The sequence below is a fragment of the Tupaia chinensis genome, unplaced genomic scaffold (assembly GCF_000334495.1).
Source record: "Tupaia chinensis unplaced genomic scaffold, TupChi_1.0 Scaffold141165_1, whole genome shotgun sequence".
Classification (NCBI taxonomy): domain Eukaryota; kingdom Metazoa; phylum Chordata; class Mammalia; order Scandentia; family Tupaiidae; genus Tupaia; species Tupaia belangeri.
In genome coordinates, this window is record NW_006201028.1 from 1,114,694 (window position 1) to 1,120,624 (window position 5,931).

Sequence of the window (5,931 nt, forward strand, 5' to 3'; positions counted from 1 at the left end):
AGAAAGAAAGAAAGAAAGAAAGAAAGAAAGAAAGAAAGAAAGAAAGAAAGAAAGAAAGAAAGAAAGAAACTTTAAAACATGAGTGGTATAAAAATGGAAAGGAAAAATATTGCAGGTAATATAAATGTGTATCTGGAAAACCTAAGTAAATCAACTAAAAGACTACTACAAATAATTTTCTTAAATAATAAAGTACTAGGGAACAAAATTAATTTCCAAAAATCAAGTTTTGTCAATATAAATGTTATGATGGAAACAATAACCTTAAGTATAATAGCAAAAGTAAAAAAATAAATGCCATAAACAGCAAGAACTGTTCCATACCTATATGAAGAAAATTTCTAAAACACTACTAAACACAGCCCGAAAGAAAATGTCAACAAGTGGAAATGTAACTGGGTCTTGGGTAGGAGTACGCAGCATCATAAAAGACCAGTTCTCTATAACTTAATTTAACATTATAATGTGATCCAATAAAAATAGACCTTTTTCTTATCAGAAAAAAATTATTATAACACCCACACAGAAAAAGAAATAAGACTAATAATAAAAAATGTGAAAAAGAGTAATGTTGGAGAGATGGACCAGTACTCCTCAATTTTTATTTTTAAGGTTTTTGACATAGGGTGCATGCACTTGCCAGAGATCAGAGAGACAGAGAGACAGTGAGAGGAAAAGTGAGAAATCACCCTTCAAGGAAAGATGGCCATGCCACAATCTTTTCTCCTCCATTTTCCTCCTGGGATTTTGGACACACATGCACACACATCTGGCATGAGTGTCAAGCTGCTAGGACTGAGACTTGAACTATGGTTGACAATGTGAGAGTCCAGTGCTCTAACAACTACGCCACCTGCTAACCCCAGTACTCCTCATTATTAAAAGAGGTATGGGGCCAGCAGGTGGCGTGGTGGCTAGAGTGTGGATTCCCATATGACCAACTGTGGTTTGGGTGGTCTTGAAGTTGGCAGCTTGCTTTCTCACTTTCCCTCTTTTTCTCTCTCTTGTGAGTGCATGTGCCCTATAGCAGGTTAAAAATAATAATAAATAGGGACCAGCAATTAGCGTAATGGCTATGTCGCTGGGCTCTCATGTAGTCTACCGCGGTTCAAGTACTGGACCCGGTGGCTTAAACTCACGCAGAATAAATAAATAAATAAATAAATAAATAAATAAATCAATCAATCAATCAATCATTCTTTTAAAAAAAAAAGAAAAAAGAAAAAAGAGGCTATGAAGGCTCAGTAATCAAAACACTATAGCACTGACATATAACAGTCTAATGTAGTAGAATATCACACCCAGAAATTGTCTCAAAATCATTCATGGATAAAATGTGATAAAGCTGACATCTCAAGTCATTGGAGAGAATATGGCCATGTGGGAATCCAGTGCCTTCACCACCACATCACCTGCTGGCCCCAAGGTACACTTTTCAGTTGAAAAAAAGTGTAGAACAATTTGTATATTTTTCTACCTTTTGTATAAAAGAGGGAAGAAAACAATCCATACTGGCATTTGCTTGTATATACCTACAGAATCTCTAGAAACGTTCATAAGATATTAAGAAGGTGGTTACCAATGGCAGGAATGGACACTGGGTAAGTGGTCAGCAAGGACAGGAGAGACTTTCAGTGGTTATCATTTTATACTTTTTAGTTGTTGACACTGTGACTATACTGTCATAAAAGGAGGAGGGGCAGAAGAAATAAAATGCAGGTGGCTTTTGTGTCATGACTGCCACAGTAACTTTGAACTGAATGAAGTCCAGGCCCCATCTACTTCGAGCGTCATGATATCTCACCACCTGGGATTTTCCACATGAGATTTGCTCGTGGTTCATTTTCAGCCACAAAATATTACATTGACTTTCTACTGCTCTCTTGGAATTGTTGACAAGGTCATGGTGAATTATCCTCCTGGACCAATTAAGGCTAAATTGCCAATAGATAATATCTTTCAAATTCTTGTGGCAACACTGGTAACTATTATCTACAGCTTGTGGGAAGAGAAAAGACAACCCCAATACACACACACACACACACACACACACACGCACACATACACACACTTTGGTCAATGTGGTTTTATGTAAAATGATCATATAAGATTAGTGATATTAGAAATGCTATAATCCTTTTAAGTTAGTTCATAGAACCTATTAAGATAACAAGTTAAGATTTGACCTGTGATTCCTTGCAATTATCTGTTGATCCACTTTGCAATTTCATTGCAGGTAACTGGCAATACCTTTTCATTTAGTAATAGGTCAACACAAAGCCAGTTTGTCAATTATTTATTTTTTAAATACTGTTTAAACCAGTGTTTAAGAGAGAAGAAAGGAGGGATCAGTAGTTAGCGTAATGGCTATGTCGCTGGACTCCCACGTAGTCGACCGTGGTTCGAGTCCCGGACCCGGTGGCTTAAACTCACGCTGGGTGCATGTGTGTGCATGCCCAAGATCCCGAGAGGAGAATGGAGGAGAAGGGATTGTGGCATGGCCATCCCCCCTGGCGGTGATTTCTCGCTTTCTATCTTGTATCTGACTGGCGAGCGCAGGCCCCCAATAGAAAAAACCCTCTTAAAAAAAAAAAAAAAAAAGAGAGAGAGAAGAAAGGAAAGACAAAACAAAAATAGAGTTCATGCATCCTATATAAAAACCTGGGTTGAGGCCAGCTCTGTAGCCTCGTGGTCCAAGAAGTCAGGTCCTACATGGTTGACCACACTTTGGATTCTGGCCCCCAGTGGCTTGCAAAACACACTGGACTCATGTGTATATGTGCCCAAAATACTAACAAGATGGAGAAATAGAGAAGTGATTGTGGTGCGACCATGCCCCATTGGGGGTTGCCTTCTTCCTCTTGCTCTCTCGTGAGTACATGTGCCCTCTGGCAAAATTAGAAAAGGAAAAGAAGAAAAAAGAAAAGTATCAGTTAAAAATAAAAAACTGAGGAAATCTTCCCTAATAAAACAAATACAAAAAAAAAAAAAAAATAGAGGCCCAGCCCCATAGCACAACCATTAAGTGCTCACATATAAAGCCAGATCCCACATGTCCAACTGCTGTTAAAGTCCTGGCTCCAGCAGCTTGAAAAACGTGCTGGACACATGTGCATGCATGCCCAAAAATCCTGATCTGAAGGAGGAATGGAGGAAAAGGGATTGCAGTGTGACCACACTCCACTGGGGAGTTCTCTCTCTCTCTCTCTCTCTCATGAGCACATGAACTTATAAGTTAGAAGTCTGGAGGCAATGTATTTAAGATGGGGATAAGTTTCCAACTTAGAAGTCCATAATTCTCCAAACGAGGAAATCAAGTTTGGACAAAATAATATTTTCATATATGTAAGATACACAAAACTTGATATCCCACTACTTTTCTAGGTTTGCTTCTGGAAGGTAAGGCTCCACTAAACCAGGAAAATACAAACAGAAAAATCTGGGGAGGAGGGAGACCAATACGGAGACTACAGTGTTCAAAATCTCTGTATGACAGGATGTCCTGAGCCCAAAATGACAGTGGACAGTGGGTAGCACTTATCCAGCTACAGCTGGTCCAAGGGCCTGGGAGAGATAAAATGTTAGGAAGGCAGGGCCAACAGGTTATGTGGTGAAGGCACTGGACTCCCACATGGTCAACTGTGGTTCAAGTTCCAGACCTGGTACCTTGCTTTCTCATTTTCTCTCTCTCTCTCTCGCTCTCTCTCTCGCTCTCTCTCTCTCCTGCAGATGACCTATAACAAATCAAAAAACAATAATATAATACTAACGAATAAAATTAAGTAAGTAATTCTTAAAAAAAAAAAAAAAAGATGGAAGATGGTAAGAAGGCATGGAGTGGAACGTCTGATGCAGAGTAATGTGTTGAGGGGAGATTTTGACAACCAGACAAGAGTCTGGGATTAAATTAGTAATGAACACAAGGAAACTAAACAAACTGGAGAGACCACTGTAGCTCCAGAGTTGTGCTGGGACCTCACGCAGCCTGATTTCTTCTTTCCTGAGTCTATCTCTTCTCTTCATTTACAGAGCTGGTCTAAGGGCAGTTCCTAACAAGCGATCTGCACATTCTACTTCCTCTCAGAGTCTACTTTCCAGAAACCCAAATCTGCAACATAAGACAACTCCAGGGAAAAAAACATTTGGAAAGGAAAATTTTAAAAATCATATTTTAGTACACCACACAGCTATCGTCAGTGATTACATTATCATACCAATATAAACTCTACATAATCATCCATCAAAACTGCCATATTATTTTACTCAGAGGCTAGTAGAATGAGGAGATGTCTATTTGTTTATGTGGGGTGTAGAACGTGAGATAAATCCTCAACCTCCATAGCAAGAAATCAAGAGATATCTAATAATAAAAAATCAACAAGTGGCAGTTCTAGCCAGTTGTTTAGGAACAAAGTTAAACACCAAAATAATTCACTTAAAAGGAGGTGAAAGTGGCTACTTCCAGAGAGACAGGAAGAGGGAGAATGGGTAAGGGATTGCTATTCTTCATAGCAAATTTTATAGAATTGACTCTTTCAACTATGAGCATGTCTTTATTTTTAATTACTGACATTATTATTATTCAGTTTTGCTATAGGGCATGTGTGCTCACTAGAGAGTGAGAAAGCAAGTCATAAGGTCTGAGACTCAAACTGCAATCTGCCGTGTGAGAGTCCAGAGCCTCAAACACCACATCGCCTGCTGGCCCCAATGTCCATTTTTAATTTTTTTTCTTTTCATTTCTTTTAGGACTTTGTAAAATTTGTCCTAAAGTCATCGAAGCAAAAATCATGATAAAACATTCTGCTTTCCTTTACAATTCCCCAACACACACGAAAAAACTATTTGTAGGGGAAAAATGGTTTTGTACATGGGATAAAGCAAAATAAATTCAAAACTTAGAGATAAGGGTTAGCTCTATCGCTCTTCTCTTTAAAAAGTTTATATGAATATCCAGTCAAAACCAACAAGAGTATCTCCCTTGAAACGTTATCTCTAGGCTTTCCGAGTAGACCATAGGAGTGCACCCTGTCCTGGAATGTGCTCAGAAGGCTCAGTCAGTGATCAGGTAACAGAGTGAAAACCCCAGAGTCCTTTCTTTCAAATGGAAAAGGGAAGACAGAGGGATAGAGAAATTATTCAAACTCCATCTTCTTGCCTTGTGGCTTTATGGTCTCCTCCTCCTCCTCTGCCTCCTCAGAAGCCACCTTGGCCTCCAAAGCCTCCATCGATTTCACCATCTTCCATGGACTCCTTGGCAGCGTTGGCATCTTCCTCACTATTGAAGTCTACACAACTGAACCCTTTGGAAGATCCTGTTTCCTGGTCAGTGACTATCCTTGGATGAAGAGAGCCATCAAAAGACTCCTTTAATGTCTCTTTGGGTATTCTAAGACAGACCTTTGACAGAGTTTTGGCGGGCTGACTTCTTGACTTAGGTGATCCCCTGGGTCCTTGTAACTCTAGCGTGATTGCTCTTCCTTCAATTTCCCTTTTATTAAGGAATTTAAAGCTTTTTTAGCATCTTCAAATGAAGCAAATTCTATAAACACATACCCTTTAGATTTGTCATTTTGGCTGAGGCACTTCAATAAAGGTTGCCTTCTCGAGTTCTTCCTGAAGTGTTTCTTCGGTTGCATTGTAGGAGAGGTTGCTCAGAACCAGAGTTTTCGATTCACCACTCCGAGTGGTATTCTTTCCACCTCTAATAGTCTTGATTTTGACCTTTCCCTCCAGTGTAGCATAGGGAACGTCCATCAATCTCCGTTCCCCGCTTTTCTTCAAAGGTTTTCTCTGCATCGGCTTCTGTCTTAAATGCAATACAGGCGATCCTTCCACTTTTTCCATCTTTGCTGATTATCCTGATCTCCATGGCATCGTCAAATACTTCTTTTTTTTTTTTTTTTTTTTGGAGGGGTTTTTGACAAGCGC

General features: G+C 39.4%; 1 protein-coding gene and 1 pseudogene across 8 annotated transcripts in view; both read right to left on the reverse strand.

Moving 5' to 3' along the window:
* Positions 1 to 1,607, reverse strand: part of SCUBE2 (signal peptide, CUB domain and EGF like domain containing 2) — a 91,464-nt gene extending 89,857 nt beyond the window's left edge. For 4 of the 8 annotated variants that reach the window (XR_001369383.2, XM_027766104.1, XM_014581896.2 and 1 more), the window contains exon 1: positions 1,580 to 1,598. The gene's annotated coding sequence lies outside the window, so the exon portion shown is untranslated. Of the gene's footprint in view, positions 1 to 1,579 lie in introns of all 8 variants that reach the window. The other 4 variants (XM_014581897.2, XM_006162924.3, XM_006162922.3 and 1 more) reach the window with 3 other exon arrangements.
* A 3,528-nt stretch (positions 1,608 to 5,135) lies between these two features.
* The window catches only part of LOC102469679 (nucleolin pseudogene), a 2,224-nt pseudogene continuing 1,428 nt past the window's right edge, over positions 5,136 to 5,931 (reverse strand).